This window comes from Lacerta agilis, chromosome 4, assembly GCF_009819535.1.
Source record: "Lacerta agilis isolate rLacAgi1 chromosome 4, rLacAgi1.pri, whole genome shotgun sequence".
NCBI classification, from domain to species: Eukaryota; Metazoa; Chordata; class Lepidosauria; order Squamata; family Lacertidae; genus Lacerta; species Lacerta agilis.
In genome coordinates this window covers 80,841,210-80,853,522 of record NC_046315.1, presented here as the reverse complement: position 1 = coordinate 80,853,522, position 12,313 = coordinate 80,841,210, and the positions used below count along the sequence as shown (strand labels likewise).

General features: G+C 40.3%; 1 protein-coding gene across 3 annotated transcripts in view; it reads left to right on the top strand.

The window, feature by feature from the left end:
* Window positions 1–12,313, top strand: part of PCCA (propionyl-CoA carboxylase subunit alpha) — a 219,784-nt gene that overhangs the window by 139,836 nt on the left and 67,635 nt on the right. The gene's annotated exons all lie outside the window — the stretch shown is intronic.

Sequence of the window (12,313 nt, the reverse complement as noted above, 5' to 3'; positions counted from 1 at the left end):
ACTCATGACAGGCAAAGCGAGAGATGTCAAGCCTTTATTTGTCATAATTGTGATGATTGTGGCATAGAGCTGATGAAAACCCCAAATTCACACTATCAGAAAATTAGAATATTGTGAAAAGGTGCAGTAGCTACTCAATCCATAACACCTGCAAAGGGTTCCTGAGCCTTTAAATGGTCTTTCAGTCTGGGTCAGTAGGAATCACAATCATGGGGAAGGCTGCTGACCTGACATCTGTGCAGAAAACCATCATTGAAACCCTCCATAAGGAGGGAAAGCCTCAAAAGGTAATTGCGGAAGAAATTGGATGTTCCCAAAGTGCTGTATCAAAGCACATTAATGGAATGTTATGTGGAAGGGGAAAATGTGGAAGAAAAAGGTGCACAAGCAGCAGGGATGACTGCAGCCTGGAGAGGATTGTCAGGAAAGGACCATTCAAACGTGTTGGGGACTTTCACAAGGCGTGGACTGATGCTGGAGTTAGTGCATCCAGAGCCACCACACACAGACAGATCCTGGAGATGGGCTTCAGATGTCATATTCCTCTTGTCAAGCCACTCCTGAACAAGAAACGTCAGAAGCGTCTTACCTGGGCTACAGAAAAAAAGAACTGGTCTGTTGCTCAGTGGTCTCAAGTCCTCTTTTCTGATGAGAGCAACTTTTGAATCTCATTTGGAAACCAAGGACCCAGAGTCTGGAGGAAGAATGGAGAGGCACACAATGCCAGATGCTTGAAGTCCAGTGTGAAGTTTTCACAGTCTGGGTTGATTTGGGGAGCCATGTCATATGCTGGTGTTGGTCCATTGTGCTTTATTAAGTCCAGGGTCAACGCAGCCATCTACCAGAAGATTTTGGAGCATTTCATGCTGCCTTCCGCAGATGAGCTTTATGGGGATGCTGACTTCATTTTCCAGTGGACTTGGCACCTGCCCACACTGCCCAAAGTACCAAAACTTGGTTCAATGCCCATGGGATTACTGTGCTTGATTGGCCAGCAAACTCGCCTGACCTGAACCCCATAGAGAATTTAAGGGGCATTGTCAAGAGAAAGATGAGAGATATGAGACCGAGCAATGCAGAAGAGCTGAAGGCCGCTATTGGAGCATCCTGGTCTTCCATAACACCTCAGCAGTGTCACAGCCTGATAGCATCCATGCCACACCGCATTGAGGCAGTAATTGATGCAAAAGGGGCCCAAACCAAGTACTGAGTACATATGCATGCTTCTACTTTTCAGAGGTCCACTATTGTTCTATTTGCAATCCTTGTTTTGATGATTTCATTTAATATTCTAATTTTCTGAGATTGTGAATTTGGGGTTTTCATCAGCTGTATGCCACAGTCATCACAACTCTCGCTTTGCATGTCATGAGTCTATCTCATATGTTAGTTTCGCCTTTTAAGTTGAATTCCTGAAATAAATGAACTTTTCCACGATATTCTAATTTTTTGAGTATCACCTGTATGTAGTCGACTTCCCTTGGTTGTCTGAAAGTGAGATGGCAGAGAACAGCAATGGCTACCATGCTTTCTCTAATTTTGTGTTGTTCCACGCTCCTATAGCAGCCATTTTGTGACTGGTGGCTACAGTACTTTCTCAAAACGTGTCTGCTGGTCAAAAAAGGTTTTGTGCTAACTTCTGACTACAGTGTGATTTATAACAATCCCATATCATGCTGCTACAGAGGTTTCTTCTTTCCTCTTCTGCGTGCAGTCCTTGAACACCATCTGATGGTGGAGTACAGGGAATAATGCAGGTACCTATTATGCAAAGCGACATTAAGGTCCTGTTTGCACATCATGTAAAGGAGAAACGTTTGTGTTAGAACCAAGGATTGTGATTTGATTTGTTCCACTCCAAACAAGCTATGATCTGTAACCTAGGTTTGTTTTTGGTTTACTGATCGTGGTTGGTTTGAATAAAAGAAGCCACAGTCCCCACTTTGGATGTAATGCCAGACTAGGCGCATAGTTTGTATCTTTGGCACACTAGCAGGGAGGAACAAAGCGGCCAAGATCAACAGGTTTACCGAAAATCCATTAACTATTGTTTACCATGACTTGTGAACTGGGCACTGGGCCACTGTCTGGTGAATAGAAAGAATCGCAGTTGCTGGGGCGTGGCTGGGGGCGGCGGTGAGTGGAGGCTGGGATACAAAATGAACGCTTGGCACAATCCATTTAGAAAGCATTCTGCACAAGCTTTGCTGTAATTAATGGGAGCAGCACATAGGCGTATGAGGTGGATTGCGACCATTTACTTTTAAGACCGACAAGATAACTGTGAGCTCCTTTTGCTGGCATAGCAGCAGTAGTTATCTTTATCAGCATGTTGAGTGCTGTATGGGGAGGCTAGACATGAATCAACAGAAATAGTAGTTAGCTCTGTGTGTCCTGGTTGCTGCCACTTCATTTTTAGCTGATTTATTTGATTTGAGCACATGCAATGTGCTGGATTACTTCCTTTTGCAACAGCACCTCTGAAATTCAGGCTTAGTGGGGAGATTTCTAGGAGTGATGCTGCCCAGACTTGCTTTCTTCGCTCCAAATTTCATTGCCTTTCTCAGGGCAAGACAGGCTTATTAACATGACTTTAATATGGCTCTTAATGCTTTATAAGAAAAAAGAAAAGAAAATAATGCCGCTGTAGTGGCTAGATGTGACTAACTGTTTTGATGTAGTCTTTTCAAAAGACTAGACCAGAGCTTCCCTTTTTGAAATGTGTAAAGCAGTATAGACACAGCTTCTCAGATGGATCTAATTAGTCCTTCATAGGGGCTGGATGTCCGTTTGTTGCAGCTGAATTCTCATTTCACTCACCCATAACTAGAAACACCTCGCTTCAAACACATTTCTTCAAAGAAAGAAGGGTTTAGGGTTCCATGTTTTACTGCTTTTTGATGTCTGTTTCCCTTTAACAGAGAAGACCTTATGTTTATACAACTGTTGTTATTAAGGAAACATAGCTTTGTTCAGAAGAATTCATTTTGTATCCGTATTTGACTGTTTGTAAAAGTGGAAGATCTTGCTACTCTAGACTGTGTGGGTAAGCTTACATGTCCCTCATACAATAAGCTCATTTACTAGAAAGACGAGTCTTCTTCCAGTATCTGGATAAGAAGAAAGATTAAACAATGCAGATTTTAGGGCTTATAAAACTTGCAGAAGCAGTATTTTTAAACATAATTTTAGTATTGCTATTCATTAAAGGTGAGATCTCTACCCAGTAGGCAATATGAACATTTGAAACTACCTTGTGCCTAGTCCGATCTAGTCTAATACTATAGCTGCAGTTGATCTCTAGAGCTTCTAGCAGAAGTCTTTCCCGCCCTGTCACGTAGAAGTCACTGAGGATTGTACCTGGGACCTTGTGAATACTAAGCATGTGCTCTTACACGATGATCTATATCCCCCTTTCTCATAGTTCTAAGTTTTGTGTTGGTGGAGCTTTTAAGATCCAAAGTGTATGTGATGGCGGCAGACTGGTGTTGTTGAATATCGACCTACCTTGTTCATGGGCAAAGGAAGGTGAGGTGGGGTGGAATGTAAATGAAAGGAGAAAAGAGGGTCCATGGCCTGGAGGTACTGAATCTTCCCACCTCTCAACTCCTGTGGACTGTCTCCCAATGTCTTCTAACCTCAGCTGGGCGGGTGCAGACATGGGGGAAGGGTCCGATTCCCTGTCCCTTTGGTTCGTCAGTTGTTCCTCGCTCACCAACATTTACCTTGCAAGTGTGGAAGATCTGGATTTAAAGTTTTTCTGGTTTAGTACCATAGCATAGTTTGGCTTGAATGTCAGGATGTGTATCCAGATTTGTGTCCATTTTTATCCCAGGATTCCTTGGTTTCCCAGCAGAAGCTTGTGTGTTTTGCCACTAATTGAAGTCTAATGCTTTTGGGTACTAAATGTAAGAAGAAGAAAAATCCTGAAAATTACAGGAAATCTGGTATTCCATAATATAATATAATTTTTGGTAAGACATTGTCCCTCCTTGTTTTTCATTAGGCACAGTGTAAAATGAAATGAAATGATTTTACAGGAGCGTTACTGAAATTCTCTTTTTAGTCTTTTTCAATACTAGAAACATCACTTTTCTTTGGGACATCAAAGCTCATTCTCTTAAAATAATATCCACTTCATGAGTAGAACACCTTATGGTTCAAACAAAGAACTGCAAATCTAAAATACAGTCAAGTGCCCACACTTCGTTTTAAAAGAAGGCTTCAGTCATTGACTGACAGATTCCTTTAACAGAAGCGTTCTTCAACCTTGCTAACTCATATAGCTAATGTGAGAGAACAGGAAATGGTGCAGCAACCGCCTTCACTTGATAAATATAAGGGAGCATAAGGAGAGCCCTTGGAAGAGCTCTACTGGATCCGATTAATGGTGCATCTAATCTTCAACATGAGCTCATCAGCCAGATGTTTCCAGGGACACAAAAGCAGGTTATGAAGACACTCCCATTGTTCCCCCCCAGCAACCAGTAATTTTCAAGCATCTCTCTAATAATTTTATTCATGTTTTTGTACACAGCCCTGGACTCTTCTGAGAAACATTTTAAATAAAATAAAATAAGAACAATGCATCAGTTTGAAAGATTAACTAGTTCTTTAGGACTTGAAGAGTTGGTCTTGCCTTCTTTCTTCCTCATCCAAGGAGAAAGAATGGCACTGATGTTTAGAAGAGTTGTCAGTTTTCTATTTTGGAGAAGAAGAAAAACTTGAATCTTGTTAAGAGCAGAAGAAGAGCACTGCTAGATTATGCCAACGGCCCAACTAGATCAGCATCCTGTCCTCACAATAGCCATCAGGTTGCCCATGAGAAGCCTGTAAGCAGGAGCTGAGTGCAATGGCACTCGTTTTGCTTCTGATTCCTAGCAACTGGCATTTAGAGGCATAGTGCTTCTGACAGTGGAGAGAGAACATAACCATCATGCCTAATAGCCACTGATTGCATATCTGATGGCCAGCTTTCTTGGAGTTCCAGGGTTTCTACTTCCACAGTGATTAATTGGATGAGTGATTGGATTAGTTTGGCTTATTAGTAGCAGGGTCATTTCCCACCAAAAGAAATTACAATTCATTCCTCGAGGAGTTCTGCTGCTTCCACAGCTTTAGGACAAGCAGTACTCTGAAGATCTGCACATACATTCATTAGCACCATTATCTTCTCGAATGCAGCCTTTGGTTAATGTGTTTTCCAAAAAGTAAAGACCGCACCGGGCTGGAATCACTGGGGAAAGGAAATTGAACTTAGCATAGCATTTTAATTCTGAAGGACTGTGGGTGGGGAAAGTCTTTCCATCTCACTCATACGCACAGGGCATACACACAGGACAGACAGCAGCTACACAACACACCCAAAGACACACACACACAAACCCACATGCCTGCCCCCTACACCCACCCACCCACACCCACACATGGGTTGCAGATAATGAACAAGGGAAGGGACAGCTATCCTGCTACTAGGATACAGGTTCTCACTCTTCCCACACACAAATTGCCCAATGATCACCTGGTGAGCTGGGCAATGGAGTGCTCTGTATCCTGATCTTGGTGCTGCGATGGGCAGAGAGGCTTCAACATTGCGGCCCCGTCCCAGTGATAAAGATGATCTGGTGAGTGGGCACAAGCAGCGGTCTCTGTCCCAATCCTGTATGTGGCCCCCCTCCCCCCACAGTGAGGAAGCATAATTGAATAGTATTGGTAAAAAAGTTAAACTTGCCGCTGCCAAATTGCAAAGGGGGTGGGGCATTGAATATAGTGGTACCTCAGGTTACATACTCTTCAGGTTACATACTCCGTTAACCCAGAAATAACGCTTCAGGTTAAGAACTTTGCTTCAGGATAAGAACAGAAATCGGGCGGCAGCGGCAGTGGGAGACCCCATTAGCTAAAGTGGTGCTTCAGGTTAAGAACAGTTTCAGGTTAAGAACGTACCTCCGGAACGAATTAAGTACATAACTAGAGGTACCACTGTAGGTCACAAAAATGTCTTAAGGGGCTAAATATGTCCCACAGGTCAGATACCCCAGTCTTATACCATTGGTTTTTAAAATATTTTTATTTATACTTCTATTAAAGCTAGGGAGCTTTCTTCCAGGCTGTAATTGGGTTGCCTTTTTGCCATGTTAAAAACTAATCTATTTACTCTGATTAATCATGTAAAAGATGTATCCTTATTTGATTTTTGATTATGCTCTGCCCAGCTATATGTCACATACAGAGTGGTCAAGTTTCTTAGCTGCACAGAAAAACTTAAGAAGGCACATTGATGAAAACGGGGCAAACTGTAAAGTGATTTATGTGAATTAATTATTGCAGTATTACAGCTTCCCTATATATAGTTATTCAGCAAATAGCAGTTGTGAGTGATAGCTTTGTATGTTCACTGCTGATTGCACAGTAAAACTTGATTTTCTGTGAAACAAGTGAATGTATGCAGCCTAGCTATACTATGCATGTTAAAGTCAGTCTATGATAACTGTGGAGTTTAAGAAGGGGGTCTGAACCCAGAAACCAGGTATTGCTGATATAAGCACATACTCTTACCTGAGTAAAAGTTTTATGTATTCACTTTTTGTGAGCAGCATATACTGTACCAAATATGTGCTGCAAACATGGCCTTCTGCATCTTAGGCAATATTTTTTAGGATTGTCAACCTTAGTGAAAATTGCAAGTGAGCATTGCCGATCAGATCTAGCACTCGAAGCAATTTCATCTGGCCCCAGTATATGTAGCAGAGTTTTCTTTAAGGTATGGTCAAATAAATTGCTTTTAATGTTATTTCTCTTTGAATTTTGTATGTCATGGCCCAGCTGTTTCATAAATGTAAAGTCCTTAATTTGGTTGTGTGGCAGAAATGTTCTTTCAGCCCTCAGACTATTGTTGGAACAATAGAATAACGTCTAGAAATACAAGAGTTGTCCACCCTTGATCTATATTAGTCTCAAATGTCATTTGGCAATGAGAAACTCGATTAGTTCTTCATGAGCAAAATAAATGTTTCACTTTTTTCTACCAATCACCAGCAGTTCATTGCAGTGTCCTGAGAGTTTACTATTTAAAAAAGAAATAAGTAGTGAAAATAGCATACCCTTGACTTACTGGAGAGCATTACTGTTACAAAGAAAATAATAAAGAGTTGTCAGCAGCCAGTGTGATTGCATATGCTGTTTTGGAGAAATATTAAATGAAAAGTATAACCTACAAATGAAGCATTTTAAGAGAGCTTCAGCTATATCAATGTAGAAACAAAACAAAAACAGGATATAGTTTGTAGATGGTTTCACCATGTGATATACCCTTAATGTTCATCATTATCCAGAAGCAGGTAGGAAGAGAGTAGTGAGTCAATAAAATATTGCTCTGCAACATTAAATATAACATTATAGCTGGCAATTCTTTATCGGGATGAATTGATAGCAAAAAAATGTAACTAATAGGCTAGATCAAAAGAAGTGTCAGGAATTAATGTAGAGAAGAAGAAAGCAAAAGAGACAAATAATAGAGTAGGTGGTAAGTGGAGGATTAGCATAAGTATAAGGAGGAATTTTTTTCTGGGTCAGATGAAAAGAAATAGAGAATAAGTGTTATACAAGGTGTAGGGAGTAGCTTCAGGATTAAAATGACACCTATTTAAGGGTCATACAAAATCCAGGAGATGGGCATGATTTGTGTTATCTGTCATTATCCATAGACCTTCTTAATAGTTCTACTGAAATAGTAGCACTAAAATTTGCCTAATGGGCTCTTAAAATATATTTCAGCACTGTTAGGAATAATTCAGCTTCTTCTTTTTCTTGTGGCAACCCTGTAAAGTTTGCTGTAATTTCCATTTTACCAGTGGAGGCTTAAGAATCACGTTGACCAATGTCACCAAGAGTATGTTTTTTGCTGGCAGACATTTGAACTGGAGTGTCCTGTGTTCGTATTCTTCATTTTGTTTGCATAAAGCTTTCTGTGTACTTACTGGAATTAAATGCATTGTGCCTATTGACTCTGGTTGCAAGTCTCCTTGTTGAGATAGAGTGGTGGAGGGGGTGGGAATTCTAAACTGAAAGTACATTAAAAGACAGAGGAATACTTCTCATTTAGTAACTAGCTTCATCTGGAAACATTAATCTGTAAGCAAAAAGCAGCATTCAGTTTAGAGCTGTGACATATGGTTTAGAAAATGTAAAGTAGCAAAACCAAAGAAATGCAAGTGAGCAATTCCTGGGGTCTGTTGCCAGAACAGTAGTCTTATTTTTGTGCTTCCACATGATGCACTGAGAGGAACTGAGATTTTTGAAAAAGTGAGAGGGCACCAGCCTAGAAACATGGAAATAAAGCAGATATGCTTATTTGGAAGTTCTGGAAATGGGATCCTACAAAATTATTGCTACACTTTATATCAGAGAATTGCTCTGTGATAGGGATTGTCTGGAAGTGCTACATTTGCCACAGTCACTTACTTGGGTAAATGAGTGGTATATAAGTACAGTATGAGTATGGCTGAGATCCAAAGAGCTTCTTGGGATATATAAAGGCTTCTAAAGTCTAGTGAAGTTTTTGACTTCTGGCAATGAGTGTGGGAGGGAGAGTCGGTAGGTGCCGTTGGCTGAGAAAAATCAGAATAAAACCTCTGTGGGCTCATGGGCTGTCCCCCTCTTCTCTTCAGCTACTCATCAACTTTAATCATGATTTAGACCTCTTAACGAGTCACTGCCGATGCCTGTGTTAGGAGCAGAAATTACTTTTGTTACTTGACTACTTTTTCCATTTAATTTGTAGGATTTATAGAATTTTAAATACATGGAACAGAGTGTATCATTTCTTTCTGCACTATCCAAACATTCTTTCCTACAATTGTTTCAGGGATGCTGTTCCAAAAATCTGTGGGTAGAGGCATGAACAATTGACCCATCACCTTCCTACTTCCTATATCAAAGCTTTTTGAAATGAACAAGACATGAGTACAATAGTATTAATTTATTTCTTTGTCACTTAATTTTAGTAGTGTCTTTTGTGAACCTTCTCATTATCACTTTTAATAGTTGACTCATATAATAGTCCCAAACCACAAGTTCCAATTTGCAATCAAGCACCTGCAATTTATTACCTGAAATTCCTAGTTGATGCCATGATGATTTTCTGAATTTCAGAGTTCTGGAGTTCTGTCAGTTCCAAGTTAAGGACTGATCTGTCAGTTTTTTCTTGAGTAAACTATATTGAAGCTATAGTCCTATGCATAATTTTATTTTTAAGTAAAAATCTTCACCTTTGTATACTGCTATGGGCAGAAACAGAAATGACTTAGCACGGGATGATTCAGCATCTTGCCTAACCATTCTTGCAAACACTCCAGAAACTCAGATCCTTTTTCTTTCTCTAGGAGACGGTATAGACTATGATACCTATTTTTGGGTGCCATAGTGTCTATCCCTTAAACATACGCCATGGGAACCAAGTAGCTACTGCTGAGTTTCCAAGCTGTCAGCTGAATCCTTATTTATTCTGTCTTCTCCCTATGAAATGGTAACCAAGAATAGTTTACAGGAAGGAACAACAGGATATACAGGAAGAAAGTTAAGAAGTCACAATACAATCAACTTGTCAATCAGAACACCTACATTGCAGGAAACAGATCAAACCTGAAATTCCTCTTATATATGTTTTTTAATCTATCTGTACACATGTGTGTTTTATTTATTCTAAAGGTATGATTTGGGCTCTGTTTAGCCATAGTTGGAGTGAACATTTCACAGCCAGGCACTACTACTGGGAAAGACTTGCTGTTTGCCATGGAAAATTCTAGCTGAAGCAGAGAGCAACCAGCATACTTCTCCTTAGATCTTAATGGGTGAGAGCAGGAATGTGAAACCTGTTGCTCTCCAGATGTTGCTAGAATACAACTCCCACCATCCCGGCTGGGACTAATAGGAGTTGGAGTTCAGCAGCATCTGGAAAGCCACAGGTTCCCCACCTATGGGTTCAGTACTTTTCACAGCACTATACTGTGTCAGCAGACCCACGACAGACTCCTATGCATCAGGTTTGTAGCTAGCCTTTTGCCATGTTTGAAGCATTTTGCCTGAGTCTTCTTAGTAACTGTTTTGCCCTGGCATCTAGTACATACTAATGACTTGAGCCACATGAGATACCCTTGTGCCAGTTCAGCTTGATGCTTACTTTGGCAGTAAAAAGACCATTTCACAGTTCATAAAAGTAGCACTCACTTTGTTTTAGCACCTTGATGCAGAACTTTCTTCCTCTGTGTAAAGCGTCTCTCTTTCTCTGTCTCCCTCTCCCTCTTGCCTCCCCTCCCCTCTCTCTTTTTTTAGTAATACATTGTGTGTGGAGTGTTTTGTAATGAATAGATGACCCTTAGTCAGCTTCTTTCATGTCTTCAACAATGAAAGATTAACTAGATTTTAGTCATTTGCCATTGATGTTTTGCCCTTTCATATCAGATAAAACCAGTCAGCAATGAATAGTTTTTATAAAATATTTCCCCCCACATTGATTCATGCTAGGTACTTTGATGTGTTTAACCTTCAATAGATTTAATTATATTAGTAGTAGATAAAGTGCTAATGTGGAAATATTTTCATAAGCTTTTTGGAACATTGAGTTTTCCTACTTACGTAAATGCAGAGGAAAAGGTGTGTACACCCTGGAAGTGTTTGGCTCCAGGGTAGGATTACCTACTTCCTTTCGCATTAAGCAAATACAGTTTCCCAATTGGGACTACGTTGATGATATGCCTATGATGACATTGCTTACTATGAAATTGCTGTTGGCACCTGTTTAAAGACCTTAAAAAATAGTCAGCCAAAAATATTCAAAATTCTTTCACTAGCAAGACAATAGTCATCATGAACTTTGACACCCTTAATAAACCCTGCAGAATAGTATGCATCAGTTTGGATCCAGACTTCCCTCGTGTTGGTGGGAGAATTCCTGGAGCAGAGTTCCATGGAAATGATGGGACACTCCTGGCAGCAGAAGGGGGAGAGGTAATATTTGCCCATTTCCACTCCCCCCTGCAGTCCCCCTCACCAACTCCCAGTGTTTCAGAAGGCTCCCAAACATCCAGAAAGGAGGACATTGAGCCTGCAGGTAATTGTCATGGCTCAGCCAAAGGGTTCCTTATCAGTAGATGGCTAAGCCCCCACTACTTAGCAGAGTCCAGGACCCAACTAGATCTGAGAATTCTTGGGACTCTCAGACAAGATGGCCAGGGGGTCATCTGTGCAGTAGGAGAGCTCATCCTCAGAAGCTGAGTTGCAACAGGCCCTGGGTCCATGTGAGCAATGGTGCCTTAAATGGCAGATAGAAACACCACCCCATAACATGAACATTTTAAACAGCAAGAAGAGCATGGGAAGAATTGTATCACTTGTCTTAAAATCAAGATGGCCAACTTAATTCTCAGACAAAGTAGTCTTGTTGGCATTGATGTGCTGTTGTAAATCTCTAATACATTTGCAGCTGATTGGAATCCAAAGAATAGCTACAATTTCGATTCAGCTAAATAAGAGACTATCCAGCTGAATCCAAAAGTAACAGTAGGTATTACCTTTATTTGGACCAACAAAAACATCACAAAGTAAGCAAACTGACTACTTCAGGGATCTTCTTTGAATGGATGAACAAGACCACCTACATTTTTTGACTTCCAGGTGCACTTTGAATGTTTGAAGGTGAAATATTCATGTTTTGATTTCAGTTCTGCTGAACAGACGATATTATTTCCCCTTTCTAACATTAGGAAATACTTCTGAGTTGTGCAGAACCACTGCAGATATTTGCATGCATCTCTGTTACGTAAAGAAACCGCAATGATGATAATGTGAACGTCTGCTTTATGTATACTATCATAGTTATTGACTGCCTATTCTGTACTTGCAAAAAGCTTGTAAAAAATTGAAAGTTATGCTGGTACGGTGTATAGTGTTATGTATATGGGAAAAAGCGCATTTGAAGAAGAATTCTAGCAATTCAAAAAATCTTCTGATTTCATTCATGTCAGCTAAAAGGCTGCCTTGATGACACTTGGAGCAAATGAGTTTCTCTCCTGCAGCCATGTACTGAATAAAGCACTTGTTCTAGTTTTGTAGAAAAGGGCAAGATCTATAAATAGGTAACGGAGCTTTCCTCAGGATATGTAATTCATGGACTGGGTCTCACTCTTGGGGTCTTTTTTTTTAGAAGTAAGTGCAAATATGAACAAAAGGAAAGTTTTCAAAAAAAAAAAGAAAAAGAATGATCTTTTAATGAGATTGAAACCCCAGGTACTTGAACTTCCTTTTGAGGTTGTAC